We start from the raw sequence: 18,836 nt of genomic DNA, 5'->3' as shown, positions 1-18,836 counted from the left end.
CCCCCCCCCCCCCCCCGCGCTTCAACCCAAGTGGCCGACCTCAGAACTGCACCTGGACACCCCAGTTCACACATCCCTAACTACATTCGCTACCGTTCACCGCTCTTCTTTGAAACCTACTTTCCTCTCCTGTGAAATGGGGTAGCAGCCGTCTCCAGGAGCCTGGGGGCTGTGAGGCCCTGGAGCTGCCAGGCGGGGGACAGTTGGCACACAGAGAGGGACGGCAGTGGGACCTGGACGCTGGCCTCAGCTCCCCCTTCCCACTCAGCCTGGGCCCCCACCCCCTCCTCATTGGTCACCCTGCATCATAGCGGTAGGTCGGTCAGGAGCAAGTGGGGCGGTCCTTCCAAGCTCCCTCCCTCCAAATCCTCTGGTCGCTGGCCGGAGCTGTCTTTTCAGCACCAAGCAGAGCAGCCCTCTACTCGAGAGGGCAGGCCAGGACGACCCTGAGCCCCCCACCCCCAGCAGTGGCCACAGAGACACCCCCCCCGGGGGAAGGAGGAGATGAGCAGCCTGGCCCAGAGGGATGGGACCCCAGGGGGCTGGGGGGCTGTGGGCACTTGTGGGGTGGGGCTGGGTGGGGGAGGAACCCTGGGTAGGAGGGACCCTTTGGAAGGAGGGGTTTGGGCAGGGGTTGAGGCTTCTACCCACCCAGGGGCAGAGGTCAAAGTGGGCCAAGTAGGGTGGCCAAGATGGGGGAGGGCACGGCAAGGGCTCTCATTGTAGGGGAACTTGCCAGAGGATCGTGTCCTCTCTGCACCTGGGCAGTGGGCTCCATCTCCTTTGGGAGAACTCCTCTTGGATGAGACCCAAAGGCTTTCCCTCTCTGCCCTCTCCATGACCCCAGGACTGCCAGGAGGTGGGGGTGGGGCAAAAAGGGAAGCATAACACCCCCTGCTTGCACCCCTCCTCTGCAGGGCACCCCAGGTCCAGCTTTGGTGCACCATGGAAGTCACCACGGGAGCCCAGTTCACTGACCCCCAGCTGACTGGGGGGGGGCTCCTCAAGTCGGCATGGAGCCCCCAGCCCTGGGTCTTCTGGGCCTGACAGTTCTCCTGCAGGAGGGCGAGGTGGCACTGGTGTGGCCTGACCCTGGAGCTGTCCCCTCTGGTCGGCAGCCCGGTGGGTCCTGGGGCAAGGCTTGTCAGGCCATGGAGGGTGGGGCCCTACAGAGACGACTGAGCCCCCTCTCTGTATTATGCGTGGTCCTGGCTTTTTACTGGGGAGCAGTGCTTCTCGTTTACAGAGGGGGTTAGGATAGGGTCTGGCTGGCCTCATTGTGCTTTAGCCCGCCAGCCATATTTTAGGTTCCTATGGGGGAGGAGAGGAGAGGGGTGGAAAGTCCCCACCCTAGACTGCCCTGGCCCCTCCAGCAGGGCCTGGGTCCCAGCCCCCTCCCCCAGGAAGAGGAGGGCAGCCCAGACCAATGGGGAGAGGATGACTGGTTGGGGAAGAAACACCACCCTGCCTCTCCCCCTCTTCCTGCGGCTCTCCCTGACTTCCCATCTCCTCTAGAGGCCCCTCCAGTGGGGTGGGGTCCTGTCCCCAGCTTGGGGGTGGGTGGTAGCACCTCTGACAGTTAGGTCCTCCAGAGTCTGGGCCACTCCCACACCCAGTTCCCTCTCTGCTCTCTCCCCGTCCCTGGCTGGGGTCTTCATGTGGATTTCGGGGCTAAAGGCAGACCTGGCAGAGAGGAGGGCAATCAGGGAACTCAGGAGAGCTAGAACAGGGGAGGCTCAGAGAGGGGCCAGGCCCTTGAGGGCTCAGGAGAGCAGGTGTCCTTTCTAAACACTCAGTGATGACCTCACGTATCCTCACAAGAGCCCTATAGGGTTGTCTTCATAGATGAGGGGACTCAGACACAGAGAGGGGAGGCATCTGCCTGAGGTCACACAGCATGTCTGTGGCAGAGCTGGGATTTGAACCTAGGCAATCTGATTTCAGTCTTCTAGATATCCGGGTGGCTGCAGCTGGAAAAATACATATATTCAGTCCCATTTGTATTGTTTTTCTCCTTACTTAAAAAAAATGAGGTCTAAAGTTTGCAAACATGGGTCTGTAAACACAGATTTTGGGGAGACCCTGACCCCCACGGCTGGGGAGTTGTTGGTCACTCTGGGCCTGGCAGAGGCCCCACACTCATGGCCCACACTTCATGGGAAGGAGGCAGAGCCGGTGGCCGAGCTGCATCCAGGCTGTGAGAGAGTGCGGGGAAGCCCGGAGGGGACCCCGTGTACTCTGGCCAGCTGCCTGGAACATCCCGGAACTTGGAGAGGCAGCCTCCTTCCGGGAGCACCAGGGCCCTGCACCTTGTGGGGCCCTGCACAGAGGGTGGGGGTGTGGTGGGGGGGGCGGAGAGGCTCCTTATGGCCCTGTGGGGAAGGCACCGCCAGCAGCACGGTGACCCAGGCCACGCACCAACCCAAACCTGGCTGTGGTTTCAGGACCCTGGAAACAGCTCCCCATCCTCATCTCAACCTCAACCTCTCTCCAGCCAAGAGCTCCATTCCTTTTCGGTAAGCACTGCCCTCCCTGACAGCCAGCCATTCTAAGCCTGCTAGCACGGGACTGGTTCCAGCCCGTGGGACAAAGCCGTAACCAGGGCCGCAGGCCGGGCTGACCCCGGACAGGCAGTTGGCGCTGCTGCCTTGCAGGGCCCCTCGCCATGGTTACGGCCCACCCGCAGTTCCACTCAGAGGCGGGCATTGTTTGGGCGCCAGAGTGTGGCAAGCGCCCAGGAGACCCGGCTGGCACAATGGCCTTGGCGTGTCTTTGGCCATGGACGTGTAGCTGAGCGCTTTCCCACGCTCCAGCCTCTCAGCAGCCCTGGGACGGTGAGTGCACCCTGGCTTAATAGATGGGGAAACCGAGGCCCGGAGAAGATGTGCATTAGGGAGTCAGGGCCAGCCTTGGATAAGGCTCTGAGTGAGGGCTTACTTCAAGCAGACAGCGGGTGGGATGCCCAACCTTTGCTGGGCAGCACTGGCGAAACGACAGCATTACTATGATGTGGACCATGAACACATGTGAGCCAGCACGGTGGCTTGACAAGTTCCTCCCGCCCTCTGTGCTCCTGTCCCCAGGCAGATAAGAGCACATGCCGCTTGCACACTGTGTGGCCTCCAAACCTTTGCCCCCACTGACCACTCTGCCCAAATGCCTTTCTCTTGACTCTCTCCCTATAAACTGTCACCTTCCTTAATTCCTCCCCATTCAGTAGGAGGGACCCTGTTTCACTTGCCCTTCTCCAAGCACATGCCAGTTTCCCTTTGGAGACCAGCCCTGCCCTGCACAGTGTGGTCCTGGGCTGTGGACGATGCTGGAGTCTGCCCTCCCATCTCTGGGAGGTACCCTGGAGGTACGTGGAGGGTCCTCTGGGGGGACCCTTTGTCTCATTGCCCAGATCAGCAAGGACGGGCTGCTTGACGCATCTACTTCCCAGACTGGGATCTTGGAAGGAATTTGCAAGATTGGGGCTATTGCTTGCACCCGCTGGCTCAAAGCCGCCACAAGGTCATCATCAAACCAGGAAGAAAGTATGCGACAGCAAGAGGAAAACCCTCACATATTCAGGCACGACAGCGTTACAGCTCACTTCGTACCAGAGACAAGAGAAGCCGGTGAAGACAGTGCAATGACATGGTCAGAGTGCTAAAGGGAGGAAAAAGCCAACCCGGAATCGTATATCCAGCAAAACTATCTACAAAAATGAAGACGAAGGAAAACCATTTCCAGGTGCAGTAAGTCTAAGGGCACGTGTTGCTAGCCGGCCTGTCTTACAAGGAACGCTAAGAGAAGCCCTTCAGGCTGCAAAGAAACAACACGAGGTGGTCACTCGAGTCCACAGAGAGAAATGGAAAGCTCTGGGGATGACTGCACGCGTGAACACGCCACCTACATGCACGTCTCGCTTATGCAGCTTATCAGCAATAACAACACAGGGCAGTGGGGAGAGACCCAGCCACGAGCAGCGAAGTTCCCGTGTTTTCCTGGAATTGAGTCAGGATTAATCAGAAGGGGATTGTGACAAGAGGCGCATGCAACCCCCAGAGCAATCACTGCGAGAAAAAATTAACACAGTTTACAAAAAATCAACAGAGAAATTTAAATAGCCCACTAGAAAACATTTCTATAACACAAAAGAAGGTAGTGAAGGGGGAACAGAGGAAGGAAACAGACGGGAGACACGCGGAAAGCAAACAGCAAAACTAAAGAGGTAAACCTAAGCATGGAATCATCCAGTGTATGTATTTGGTCTTTGCTGCTGGCACAGGGCTCTGAAAATCTTTGGAACTTCCGAACTGATACCTTCTGTTATTCGTACTCAGCCCCTGTGGCCCACACCTGGGTTTATGCTAATGTGGGGACTCCAGGTGGGGGAGTGCCCTGGACAGCTTCGGGAGGGGTGGTGCCCAGAGGAACCAACGCAGGTTAGAGGGTTGGAACTTTAAGCCTCCAGGGAAGGGAGAGGGCTCAAGACCGAGTTTAATCATTAATGGTCAATGATCTAATCAGCCATGCCTAAGCGCTGAAACCCCATCTAAACCCCCAGACAAGGGGGTCTGGTGCTTCCAGGTGGTGACACACCCTCTCTGTGCTGGGAGGGTGGTGCATCTGGAGGGGGTGTGGAACCTTGGGCACCCGTCCCCCAACCCCCACCTCGCCCTGTGCATCTTCTCCGTTTGGCTGTTCCCAAGTTGCTTTCTCTGTATTATGACTGTAATCCTAAGTGTGGTGCTTGAGTTCTAGGAGTCATTCTAGGGAATTACTGACCCTGAGGGAGGTCACGAGAGCCAATGAATGTGCAGCCAAGTCAGATGGGCGTTGGGGCAGCCTGGGGACCCTGGACCTGCAGCTGATGTCTGAAGTGGGGGCCCCTCACCCGTGGGGTCTGCACTGACCCCAGGAAGTTAGTGTTGGAACCGAACTGAACTGTGGGGCACTCGGTTGGTGCTGGAGGTCCACAGAACCAGGTTGATAGATATTATGTCAATAATTACATTAAATGTAAACTGGGGGAGCGCCTGGGTGGCTCAGTCATTAAGCGTCTGCCTTCGGCTCAGGGCGTGATCCCAGGGTCCTGGGATCGAGCCCCGCATCGGGCTCCTCCACTGGGAGCCTATTTCTTCCTCTCCCACTCCCCCTGCCTGTGTTCCCTCTCTCGCTGGCTATCTCTGTCTGTCAAATAAATAAATAAATAAAAATCTAAAAAAATAAAAATAAAAATAAAATAAAAAATAAATGTAAACTGGCAGCTAAACATCCCAATCAGAAGGCAGAGATTTTCAGACTCCGTTTTCTAAATACTTAAAAAAATCAAGATCCAGTTGTATGCTGTCTAAACCTTTGACTCAAAGGCACAAACAGAGGAAGATAAACGGATATGTAAACCACAGCCATGAGAGAGCTGGGGCAGCCGTGTTAATACTTCCCACAAATGCAAGTCTAGCCCACGTGGCCTTACTGGAAATTCTACCCAATGCTTAGAGAAGAAATAATATCAAATCCGTCACAAGATCAAGCACAAGGGTGACATTACCCTGATTCTAAGGGCAGACAATGAAATCAAAAGAAAACTGCAGACTGGGGCACCTGGGGGCTCAGTTGGTTAAGTGTCTGCCTTTGGCTCAGGTCATGATCTCTGGGTCCTGGGGTTGAGCCCCGCATCGGGCTCCTTGCTCAGCGGGGAATCTGCTTTTCCCTCTCTCTCAGCCCTTCCCCCTGCTCATGTTCTTTCTCTCTCAAATAAATAAAATCTTAAAAAAACAAAACAAAACTGCAGACCTACGTCCTCAGGAACACAGATGCAAGAATCCTTAATAGGGGCACCTGTGGCACAGCGGTTAAGCGTCTGCCTTTGGCTCAGGGCGTGATCCCGGCGTTCTGGGATCGAGGCCCACATCGGGCTCCTCCACTGGGAGCCTGCTTCTTCCTCTCCCACTCCCCCTGCTTGTGTTCCCTCTCTCGCTGGCTGTTTCTCTCTGTCAAATAAATAAATAAAATCTTTAAAAAAACCCAAATCCTTAATAAAATGTTACAAACCGAATCCAGCAACATGTAAAAAGGATCCTACACCATGACCAGATGGAATTTATTCCAGGAATGCAAAGTTGGTTTAATGTTCAAAAACCAATTAATGTGATACACTGAATTAATAGAATAAAGGACAAAACACACATGATCATGTCAATAGACACAGGAAAAGCCTCGGACCAAGATTAATATTGGCTGATGATTAAAAACTCACAACACACTAGAAATGGAAGGGGACTTCCTCAAACTGATAGAGGCCTCTATAAGAAGCCGTAGCTATTAGTTGTACTTAACACCCAAAGACTGACTTCTTCCCTCTAACACTGAGAACAAACCGAGGCTATCTGTTATCCTGGTTATTCAACATTATCCTGAAGACTCTAGCCAGTGGGGTAAAGAAAAAATAAAATGAACTAAAACAAAAGAAAGAAACTAAAGGAATCCAGATTGCAAAGGAAGAAGTAAAACTACCTTTATTCACAGATGGCATGATCTTTAATGCAGAAAATCCTAAGGAATCCCCCCCACCGCCCACCAAGAGCTACCAGAACTAATAAACCAGGTTAGCAAGGTAGCAGGATATAAGATTAATATACAAAAATCAATTATAGCTCTACATACAAGCAATGAATATTCTGAAAATAAAATCAATAATTCCATCTACAATAGCACAAAGAATAACACAATGCTTAAGAATAAATGTGACAAAAGAAGGGCAAGCCTTGTATACTGAAAAGAACAAAGCATTGCTGACACAAATTAAATCGGATTTAAGTAGATGGAAAGACATTCTATATGCAATTCTCCCCTAAAGTGACCTATAGATTCAACACAATCTTTATCAAAATCCCAGTAGGCTTTTTTGGGTAGGAATTGAGAAGCTGATCCCAAAGTTTGTATGGGAATTCAAAGGACCTCAAACAACTGCCAAAACAATTTTGAAAGAGAAGAGCAAAGCTGGAGGACCGGCACTACACAACTTCCAACGTGCGATAAAACCACAGGAATCAAGACACTGTCACACTGGCACAAGGATAGGCATACAGATCGGGGGAACAGAGCTGAGAGTCCAGAAGTTAGCCCTTGTATTTACGGGCAGTTGATCTTCAACAAAAGTACCAAGACAGTTCAATGGAGAAAGGATAGATTTTTCAGCAAATGGCGCTAGAACAATGGAGTATTGCAAACACAGAGGATAAACCTTACACCAAGCACGAGGAGTCGCTCAAAAGGCTCCATGTGAACAGCAAAAACTAGAAAACTTCTGTAAGAAAACAGAGGAAATCTCTATAATCCTGAGTTAGATATGCCACCAAAAAAGCACAATCCACTAAAGAAAAATCAATAAGCTATACTTCACCATAAATTTAAAACATTCTCTTTCCGTGACCCCACTGAGAAAATGAACAGACGAGCCATAAACTGGGGGGAAATATGTGCAAAGTGTGTATCTGATAAAAGACTCACGTCCACGTACACATGGATACACAGAAAACAAACACGAGTAAGAAAACCTAATGTGAAAATGGGCAGAAGACCTGAATAGACGTGCATCAGAGAAGACATGTGAATTGATAAGAAGCATATATATAAGCAAGATCCCCCGCATCATTAGTCATTAAGGAAATGCAAATTAGAACCACGATGAGATCCCAGGACACACCTACTGGAAGGGCTATCATCAAGAAAGTCAGTAATTCAGCACAGGATGGGGAGCAGTTGGAACCCTCACGCATTGCCGGGATAGCACAGTACGGTCGCTTCGCGAAAGCACCCCGACAGCGTCTTTAAAAAGTTAAACGAACTTAACATACGACCCAGCAATTACACGCTCGGGAATCTACCCAAGAGAAATGAAAACGTATGTCTACACGCTGAGTACATGTATGTTTGTAGCGGTATCTCTATAACAGCCCCGACCTGGAAACCATCTACATGTCCATTGACTGGGGAAAGGACGCACCACATGTGGTCCATCCACACAACGGAACGCTAGTCAACAAGAAAAGGAGGAGGCACAGATCCCTGAGACGTGGAAGAGACTCAAGAAGTGATGGTGAACGCAGCTGGACGAGGAGGACCCCGTACCGTAGGGTTCCACGTCTGTGAACGTTCAGAAAGGGCAGATTTACGGACACGGATGCCAGGGGCTCAGGCGGAAGCAGGGGCTGGCTGTAGATGGACGGGAGAAGCTTTCAGTGTGTTGGAAACGTCTGAAACTGGGTTGTGGTGTGGTGGTTGCACAATCCTGTGAATTTGGTAGAAGTCACGAACAACAGGTACATTTTATGTTGTGTTAAGCGCATCTCAACAAAGCCATTTTTAAAGAAGTAGACATTGATTATTTTTGTGGTATTATTGTATCTGGGGCACGTGGGTGGCTCGGTCAGTTAAGTGACCAACTCTTGATTTAGGCTCAGGTCATGACCTCAGGGTCGTGAGATCGACCCCCAAGTCGGGCTCTGTGCTGAGTGTGGAGTCTGCTTAAGATTCTCTCTCTCCCTCTGCCCCCTCTACCACCCTAGCTCATAAACGTGCTCTCTCTATTTCTCTAAAAAAAAAAAAAAGAAAAGAAAAGAAAAAAAAAGGGACACCTCGGTGGCTCAGCTGGTTAAGTATCTGCCTTTGGCTCAGATCATGATCCTGGGGTCCTGGGATCAAGTCCCGCATCGGGGGTCCTCGCACAGCAGGAAGCCTGCTTCTCCCTCTGCCTTTCCTCCCTGTTTGTGCTCTCACTCTCTGACAAATAAATAAAATCTTTAAAAAATTAAATAACATAAATTTTAAAAATATACAATACCATTTACAATCTCTCAAAAAAAAAAAAAACCCTCAACTCAAATGCATAGATGTGAACCTAACAAAACATGTACAGACTTCTATGCTGAAAACTGCAAACTCTGAAGAAAGAAACAAAATAAATGGAAAGACATACCATGCTCATGGATTAGAAGGCTCAACATCAGGAAGATGTCACTTCTCCCCAAACTGATACACAGGCTTAATGCAATTCCTATAAAAATTCTGGAAATATTCTTTTTTGTAAATACAGACATAATTATGCTAAAATTGACGGGGGAAGGAAAAAGGACTTGAAGAGGTAACACAAAGTTCAACAAGAAAAGTGAGAAGAGCCCCTCTACCCGATTTCAAGCCTTACTAGAGAGTGGCAGTGACCAACACTGGGTGGGATCGGCAGAAGACAGACACAATGGCCAATGGGACGGGCTAGAGAACCCACAAAAAGCCCTGTGTAAGTACCGCCAGCTGACTTTTGACAAAGTGCGAGAGAAATTCAGTGGCGGCAAGATTGCCTTTTCAGTAAACAGTGTGGGGCAATTGAATACCCAAAGGCAAAGGCAAACTTCAATCCACAAACACCTGGTTAGAAAACCAACTCAAAATGGACCGTGCACTAATATAAAACTTTCAGAAGATGATACAGGCAAAAATCTTCAGGATCCAGAGCTTAGGAGTGACACCAAAATGACAAGCTGCACAAGAAAACACCAGTAGGGGGAACTTCAACAAAATCGAGTCCTGCTGCTGCGCAGAGGACCCCCCCGGAGGAGGAGAAGACAAGCTACAGACTGGAAGCAGACATCTGCAAACCACACACCTGACAAAGGACTCATATCTAGAGTTAGTAAGAACTCACAAAACCCCCCAAATGGGCGAAAACACGCAGAGACGCTTCCGGATGTGGCAACGGCACCAGCCGCTGGGCAAACGCAGACCAGAGCGCGCTTCTGTGCCCGCTACAAGAGCTCGCGGACCAGCACGCCCGCGGTGGGGCATCCCATGGACTACGGCACAGGGACAGAAAGGATGAACCTTTTCCTGGCATCATGGCACTACACTGAGAAACGCTAACCTCAAAAAGCAACATACCATATGATCCCACTCAGGAAACATTCTCGAAATGACAAAACCACAGAGACGGAAGTCAGGGTGAGGGGTGGCGGGCCTGGGGTCAGCTGTACGACTGAACGGCGGCACAAGGGGGGTCCGCACAGGGGTGGAGCGTTTTGGGTCCTGTTGCGGTGGTGGCTCCACGTTCACACAAGTGATCACGGGACACGGAAGAAGATACGCCCGTTACACTAACATCAACCGCCTGGTTTTGATTTGATACTATGATCACATGAGATGTAGCCATTGGGGGAAAACACGGGACCTCTCTGTGCTGTCTTTGCAGCTCCCCGTGAATCTGTAATTATTTCAAAACAAGAGGTCAGAAGAACAGCGACAGAAGCAATCACTGATTATCTGTTTCTGTGGGTTGGGAATTCTAGAGTGACGTTGGGTAGTGGCTCTGGCTCGGGGTTTCTCAAGAGGTCGCCCTCCTGGGGAGCAAATGTTGGTTGGGGCTGATGTCATCTGAAGGCCTGAATGGGGTAGGAGGCCCCGCTTCCCGCTGGCTACAGGTGAGGGTCTCGGGTCCTCAACCGGTGACCCTCCTTAGGGCCACTTGAATGTCCTGACATGTGCTGGCTTCCCCCCAGAGTGAGTGACTGGGAGGGAACAAGGAGAGAGCCACCACCTAGGGGCCAAGCAGGCTGTGGAATGCTCTGAGCCCTGGACAGGGCTGGCCGGCTGGAGGGACCAGCTGGCCAGGGAGCTCTGTTGTTAGGGTCTTTGCTGGGTCTCTCCTCTAGGGCTGCTCGGTCCCCAGAGAAGATGCTCGTTTTCTGAGTGGTGTGGAAGTCTGTTCCCGTCTACCGTCAGTCCAGGACGCCTGCCATCCGTGGGACCTGGGATCCCCAGGAACACACATCATTGTTCCCTCCCTCTCAGGGCCAGGCTGGGGAGAGGCTGCAGGGGGCCGGGGAGGGGCATCTGGGGACTATCTGCGCCCCCCCCCCATCCTGGTAACACCTCCTGTCAGCCCCTCTGAGAACGCCGGGAACAAGTCAGGCTGGTCTCAGCTTTCCCACGGCTGTTGAGGGTTTACTTCTCTGAGATGGCGTGTCATTACCATTTGTTGTCTCTGCTCTGGTTTCTAACATTTGCTGCTGTCACATCCTCTCCTGTCCTCCTTATACCTGCAGATTTATGCCTGTAAAAATATCTCATTACTGTCATTTCGGGGAAGCTGCAAAGGGAATCAAAGCAGGTGCATGTGTTCAATCACCATCTGTACCCCAGACATCAAAACAAATTTTTTAAATTAAATTTTGCTGAAGTCAGTTTCGGTTTTTTGTCACCTTGACGGATCCAGGCGAAATTCCCACATCTGTCCTTCCGACAGGTGCTTGGGGAGCACATCCCCCACACCAGGCCCAAGGACACAAGGCAAGGATGTCTCAGGAGGACGGGGGGAGGTCCGGGTGGTCAGCTGGGGCAGGTCACACAAGGGCAGGGCCAGCCCCTGGTTCTGAGAGCTGCCCACGAAGGATGAGCTGACCTTGAAGTAAGGGGGTGGGCGGACAGCACAGATAACGGCAAGGCGGGAAAGCGAGGCGGGGCGTGGTGCCGGGCGCCAACAGCGACAGCATAGGCAGAGATGACTGGTGCGGGCGTTACTGGGGCAGGCCTTTGCAATCAGGCTGAGGATGTCAGGGGCTCTGTAGGCCCCCGGGAGTCTCCGCAAATCTGAGGAAAACGTGTTCAGAGCCCAGCTACAGGGAGAGGGACGCAGAGTGGAGGGAAAGGAGGCAGGAGACCCCAGCGGGGAGACCCCCATCACCCAGGAGCTGGGAACGTTCTGGGTCCTGGTCTGCGTGGTGCTTACACAGGACACACGTATGTGAAAACTTATCAGACTGTGCACTTGGGGTTTCTGTGCTGAACTGTGTATATATGATCCCTCACAACTGAGAGTGAGGACAATACTACAAATGTCCCAGGGAAGAGGTGATCAGAATTTCAATTCAGGTGGGGCGGGGAGAGCCATTGCTCCAAGTTCAAGGGCAGCAGGAGTTTAGAGGCGGTCAGGGAAGGCTGCCTGGAGGAGGGGCCTGGAGAGGACCCTGGCTGGTAGAAAGCAAAGCAGGCTGGGAGCCAGTGGGCAGAAGCCCCAGGAGCGACAGGGACAGAACATCCTAGAGACAAGACGTTGCTTGAGTGCAACTGATTGATCCACACCAAGACCACGGCTCTGAAATGCAGCAGGACCCTGCCCCAGGAAGCTGGGACAGGCCTTTGTCCCCCAGCAAAAGGATCCTCCGCTTTATCTAAGGGATCCCCCAAAGGGGGCTCCCAGCAGTGGGCTCCTTGGGGCCTGAAAATGGGATTTGAGGGTCCAAGTCCCAGGCAGAGGCAGCAACTTGTGGGAAGGGACACCAGCGCCTGCCCCTGGGGGCCCCCCACGTGGACAAGTACGTGCTGGAGGGCAGGGGCTGGGTCCTGCCACACTCGGGCAGCATCGCGGACACTGCAAACATCTGTATGTGTGTGTGTCAGGATGACCCCAGGCCACTTCCAGGATGGAGAAGGCTCAAACACAGGCTCGGGCCTGGTGGTCCAGGGGGCACGTCTACAGGACTTCAGGGCCTGGGGGTGGCGAGCCACACATCTCCCGGACTCCCCATGAGGAGCCCAGGGAGGACAGTGCCCTTCCTCAGGGATGACAAGTGAGGGAGCAGGTGAACCCGGGTGGTTNCCGTACCCTCACTGGCTGGGTTGGCCTGGGCCACGCTAGCTCCTGCTTGCTTCCTGCTCTGGGTAAGGGGCCTGGGGACACCCACTGTAAAGATGGGGGATATGAGGACGTTCAAGGTCGGGGTGACCGGCCCCCTGCCCTCCGAGTGGGCCGTCCTCGCTCGGCCACCCAGGCCTCTGGTATTCACAACCCAGCTTCTGGGCCAGGCTGGGCATGTCCCACTCACCCCCAACAGAGGCTCTCTGCCCACAGCAGTCTTAAGGCCCTGGGCCCATCATTCCAGAAAGATTCACCAGGAAGTGCAACTGCCCAGCACTTGACCAGCGAGGCTCGTGCAGGCTCGCTGTGGGAGCGCCCTGGGAGACCCCAGCAGAGCCCCTGACAAGCCACATTTCTGACCCGAGGCTGCCCCCTGGTGGGAGGCGCTGGGGATCAGGCCGGCCCAGCTCCACACGGCCCCTCTGAGGACCCAGGCCGCCTGGGCTGCTGCTCCTCCCCCGCCCCCGGTTCAGGGGGCCCCTGCTCTTCATGTTCCCTTGTGCACAAGGCTGCAGGGTCCGCAGCGGCCAGCAGGAGAGGGGGCATCGGCCCTGTGGAAGCACTGGGGGTCACTCCAGGGAAATCAAAGGGACCAGGACAATGTCCCTGGGAAGGTCCCGGCCTGGAAAGGGGCAAGATCCTGGAGGGTTGCCGCACGGTGGCCTCGATGTGTGACCTTGAGCCTCAGTCTCCTCATGCATAAAATGGGAACAGCTCCAGGGCCCCACTCCCCAGAGCCCTGCAGCCCATCACGGCGGCCACTGAGCACGTAGAACATGGTCCTACTGGGGACACGCTACAAGTGTGATATGCACCCGGACCTCCGGGACTTGGTGCAAAAAACCCCCGACCACCCAGAACATGAACTATCTCACAAATAGTTCTGATGTGACTCACAAGTTGGAACAATATTTAGGATATACCGGGTCAAGTACGTTATCAAAATTAATTTCACCTCTTGCTTTCTTCTTTTTAAGGCAGTTCCTCACCCCCTCCCCCAAATTTTAAATCACCACGTGGCTCAAAGGGTTCTGGAGGATTCGATCAGTAAACCTTGACAAAGGGTGGCCAATCCTATTGTTACCAACATCTGAAAAAACTCATCGTAATTTTGCATTCTGTTCCGTAATTGTGCTTCTTTTCACAAAAAAACATTTTTTTTAACAAAACTTGGATCAAAGTCACCAGTTGAGGAAGACGTGCCTGCTTGGACCCTGTGGGTCAGCGGCAGGGCTGTGGCCAGGGGAAGCAGGGAGGGCTGGGCACACCTCAAGGCCACGTGGCCTCCGTGAGAGGGAGGTCCTGTACCCGCTGGCTCTGCTCCAGCCCCGTCAGTGACACCGGGCCTTCATCACACACGGCAACGTCCCTGTGAAACATGAGCACGGCCAGCCTGGCGACGACATCCCCGTTCCGGAGAACGTGACCAGCGGGCGGCCCTGGGAACCCCTCTCCCACACACACCTCAAGCTTCTGTAGACAGGCCTGCATGGATAAGACCCTCCTCCAGGCTCCCTGACCTGTTCCCGCTAGCCGAGCCCCCCAGACGATTCAGAGGGGGCCGGGCACGGGGGAAGCCAGAGATGAACATCCTCTCCGACCGAGGGGCTCAGAGGACGCCCACCTCCCCAAGCCCTGCACGCCAGGCTGCTGGGCTCAGCCCCCTCGGACATGCCCGCCCACGGTGCCCAAGGGCCCCACTGCACACCCTCGCCAGCGCCTGCCGGTCTGACCACAGCCGTCCTGCTGGGGGACAGGGGATGGCTCACTGAGGTCTCAGTTTGCAGTTCCCTGACGAATCGCCGATGTCGAGCAGCTTTCCTTGTGCCTATGGACCGCTCCCGTCTTCTCTGGAGACATGTCCATTCAAGTCCTTTGCCCATTTCTGAAAGGGCCTGTTTTTCTCTTGGACATCAGGTCTCTCTCTATTCTGTAAACTCCTCCCTTATCAGATCTACGAGCTGCAAGCATCGTCCCCCGTCTGTGGGTGCCTTTTCACGCCGCTGGCCGTGCGTGTGACACTGCACACTCTCCTTGGCACACGGTCTGCTGCAAGCCTCCGTCCATGTGCCTGAGGGGAGGGTCTGCTTGCTCTCTCTCTGCTTCCCTGATCACAAGCCGTGTAAGGCACAGTTGACACCTGGGGTTGCCTTTTCTTGCACTTCTAGGTGGTCCCGCAACTGCAACTCTGTCTAGCTGGAGCACACACACACACGCATGCACATAGGCACGCAGTACACTTGCATGCACACGTGTGAGCACACAGTCACCTATGCATGCACGCACACACATGTGCACACACGTGGACATACGTGCACATGCATCGTGCACACATGTGGGTGCATACATGCACACACATGTTCACCTATGTGCACACGTGCGCACACACACTCCTGAGTTTTGTGGTCAGGCTGCATGCCCAGCTGCTGTTTTCTCACCCTCCCAGTGCACAGAGCTCAGGAAAGCCTAGGAAAACGGCTTCCAGTGGCCAATTCTTATATAATACATGAGTGTTGGACAAGACAGAACACATTTCCTCAAAACATGCAGTGTGCTGAGCAGAGCAGACTTCAGCGCCTTCGCTGGCTGAGGGACTCAGATGGGCTCAGACCCCCGACAGAAAGGCCACCTCTTGTTTGCCCAGCTAGAAAGTTCTTCAGGAGGTGGGGGCAGAGGCTGAGGGGCGGGGTTGCGGATTCCCCCGAAGCGGTGATGGGTCGGCGGCCAGGCTCTGACTTCCGCTCTTGCCAGCTTCATGCCAGTAGTTCTTGGGGAAAACTGAGGGAGACAAGACGCAGCAGCAGTCTTCCAAGATCTACACACATCTCACGTGGATGAGGCCGCTGTTTTGTTCTGTGCAGCTCCCAACTTCAGAGGAGGCAGATCTGGCTCAACATTCGTCGGAGAATGTAAACGGTCGAGTGTCCGACGAAGGAGGGGCAGTGAGGTGGTGAGCCCCCTGCCATGGCAGGTGTGCAAGGCAAGGCTGCTGTGGACTCCATGGTGACACCAAGACCTCCTCCAACTCAAATATTTCCTTCATCTGTACGGATGTTAAATGTGTTCACTCTCTCGACAGACGACTGTTGAGTGGGACAGTGGGAACACCAAAAAAGCCTCCTCTCAGGGAAGTCCTGCAAAATACCCTCTGTGCTCCCACGTGGACCTTCCGTGGGTGGGGAGATGCAAGAGAGAGGGGACTTCAGAGAAAGCCCGTGGCCTTTATGGCCTGAAGGTGTGGTCAGGGGAAGGATGGGTTAGAAGTGGCGAGGGGAGGCCGTGAGGAAGCTGCTAGCCTCGCCCGGTGGTGGCGGTGCAGCCTGAGGCTGGCCTCCACCAGATAGCATGGTGGGCCACGGACAGCCTTGCACATAGGGGGGCCTGCTATGGTGGGAACCGTGCAGTGCGCTGAAGGGCTAGGACCTCTCGTCAGGAGGCCTCCTGCTGTCCTCCTTCCTCTGCCCCTGGTCCCCTGGAGCCCCCATGTGCTCCCTCCTGAGGACACCACACGCTCAGGAGAACCCATGGCGGCCACCACAGGGCAATGCGGTCACTGTGCCTTGAGGGCAGGAGCAAGTAAAGGGAGCCTGGCCAGGGGTTGACTTCAGCCCTCTCTATGACCTTGGCAAGTCTGTCCCCGTCTGCACCTCGGGTTCGATCTCTCCAGAGGGGGTCTTGGGCTGTCAGAGCAGCCAACCCAAATGCCTTCAGGACCCAGGCAGGCAAGAGAAAGGAGGGAAGCTGGCCACGTGGGACTGACACCGGCCTGAGGAAAGTGACCCATAGAGGGCAGCCCTGCCCACAGGAGCCTACATCCAGTTCTATGGGAAGACATGGCACCCACCTCGATGCCCACCGACCTCCCTGCGGCTACCCCAGATGCTGTTCAAGTCCTTCCAGCACATCTGCACAGCGTCCGTGCACGGACGGGCAGACAGCAACAGCAGAGAGGCCCTCGGCGGGGCCCTAGGAGCCAGCTGATCCCTGGGGAGGCGGGCCCCAGCACCAAGCCCCAAACCCCCAGCATGTCAGGCCAGGGCCGGGAGGCTCCATGAGGACCCTCTTGTCCTCGCTCAATTTGAACCCATGGCCGGAACCTGGAGGAACTGGAAGTCCGTGATTCTGGGCTTCGCTGACTGGCTCAAAGCTGCTGTCCCCCCTCCATCCGGCACCGGGGCCCATCTCCAGGCCAGGCCAGGTAAGCAGCATGAGTGCGGATCAGCAGCAGGCAGCGAGCAGTCCCGGCTGGGGGGGGGAGGGCGGGGACGGAGAGCCAGGGCTGCCTGCTTTCTCACTGGCCGTGGGCACAGGGCTCCCACCTCCCGGGAAGACGTAAGAATGGGGGAGACCGCAGCCGGGCATTCACCACCCCGCTGGGCTGGTGCTCCACGGTACCTTGTACCAGGACGGATTCCTTTGCATTATGTCCGTGAGATCCCTCCCCAGAGGGGCATCGGAACCTGCGCCAGAGGAGCTCGTGGCCAGTTAGAGCAGGAGGTCTCAGACATCCTTGGCAGATAAGGAGCCAGCAGCCCTGGACGCAGGCATGCCCAGCCCTCCCTGGCTGCCACCCAAGTGGTATGAGCTCCGCCGGGCGGGAAGTGGCCCCAAAATTAATTGACACATTTCAGGAGAGATCGTCTTGGCTCCCTGGACGGGCGCTGCGCCCAGGGTGGGGCCGCGCCCCGGGTGTGCTGGTGCTTATGTCCAGCCACGCCCTCGGCTGGCCATGTTTTTCCTAAGTGCTGGATTTTTCCTCTCTCCTCCTCTCTGCCAACACTCTGGGTCACCCACATCACTCCACCCCAGGACACGCAGCTGGCTGTCAGCTATGCGCTCTTCCCAACGACTCCCCATGTTCCACCGTCAACAGTGTGGGCGCCAAGGCACCCGAGGCCATGCCAGTCGCTTCCAGCCACGGTCCAGGCTTAGGTTGGCTCCTCTCAAGGCTGGGCCTGGCACCACAGACCCCGGGGCCGACACATGCAGACTCGGACGGGCTGTGGGAGGGCCCTGGCTCAAATGCCCTGACGGCAGGCAGGGCTCCTAAGGGGGCTTTTGAAAGGTTTGGGAAAAGCAAGGGTTTGGGGTCAGAACATGTGGATCCTGGAGTAGTGGTGGGATCAGAGCAGGTTACGCAGCCTTTCTGGGCCTCGATTTCCCTATCCAGAAAACGGGACCGATAGTCCTGGCTCAGCCCGTGACTTTACAAGAACCTTGCACAAAGCCCCGAGTTCCCACTCATGTGCCTTTTCCCATACAAATCTCCTTTCTTGAAAGTAATAGTCAGTCTCCAGTCAGCCTTCTCCCTGGAGTCGGATGCCTGTGGACAGAACCTAGGAGCCAGGTGTGCGGACTGAGGTCGGGACGAACAAGGCCCCTCACAAAGAGCCGAGGACCCATCAGCAGAAAGCCCCGCAGGGCCGGCGGGGGAGAAAGGGCGGGAACTGGTTTCTGAGGACACAAACACAGTCCTGCGAGCCAGACGTGAGCCAAGCCCCCACCTCCTGACGGAGGACGGAGCACACAGACCCCCCCCCCAAGGCGGGGATGGCCCTGCCCGCCTGCCCTGCCCACCCCAGTCCACCAACCGCGACAGACGCGCTTCCTCTCCTCACCCCGTGCTCGGCCCCAGCCCCTTCCCGGAGCACTGCGGGCGCTCTGTGCTTGGGGACACATTTTTGGAACATTTTAGAACCAAAACATTCTTCAACCAAACCTTTTAGAAGCCCGGACCACTATCGAAGCCAACCTATTTGGAAACCTGACACTTTCAAATCCATTTTGGGAATCTGTGCCCCAAAGTGCTAAAACCAAAGTATTCTGGAAACCTCCCGGAAGCAAGATAGTCTGGAAGAAAACCAACTGAAAGGGCAAAAACAGTTCCGTCCAGATTGTTTTCGAGCCCCCAGGCTTTGTCGGTGGCAGCTTCCTGGAACCGTCCCGGGAAGGAGCTCAGGTGTTCGCACCGGGCGCCCAGAAGTGCTGGCTCCACAAGCACACACGCCATGGGGAGACAGCCGTGTCCACAGCTCAGAGCAGCTTGGATCCCACTGCTCTCTCCCAAGCCTTGGCCCGGGACCCTCTCCGGACTCTCCCCTCCTCCAGACACTGCTGTCCTCCAGTGGCCCACCCAAAAGCCCGCATCAGGATCTGCCAC

The 18,836-nt window shown here is 54.8% G+C and overlaps 1 long non-coding RNA gene across 1 annotated transcript in view; it reads right to left on the bottom strand.

Moving 5' to 3' along the window:
* The window catches only part of LOC121103720, a 24,874-nt gene extending 12,260 nt beyond the window's left edge, over positions 1-12,614 (bottom strand). Inside the window, exon 1 of the long non-coding RNA XR_005835917.1 lies at positions 9,925-12,614. This is a non-coding gene — a long non-coding RNA (uncharacterized LOC121103720). The remainder of the gene's footprint in view (positions 1-9,924) is intronic.
* Positions 12,615-18,836: the final 6,222 nt, after the last annotated feature.

Source organism: Ursus maritimus, unplaced genomic scaffold, assembly GCF_017311325.1.
Source record: "Ursus maritimus isolate PB19 unplaced genomic scaffold, ASM1731132v1 scaffold_2, whole genome shotgun sequence".
NCBI lineage: Eukaryota > Metazoa > Chordata > Mammalia > Carnivora > Ursidae > Ursus > Ursus maritimus.
This window is presented reverse-complemented; position numbering and strand designations above follow the sequence as displayed.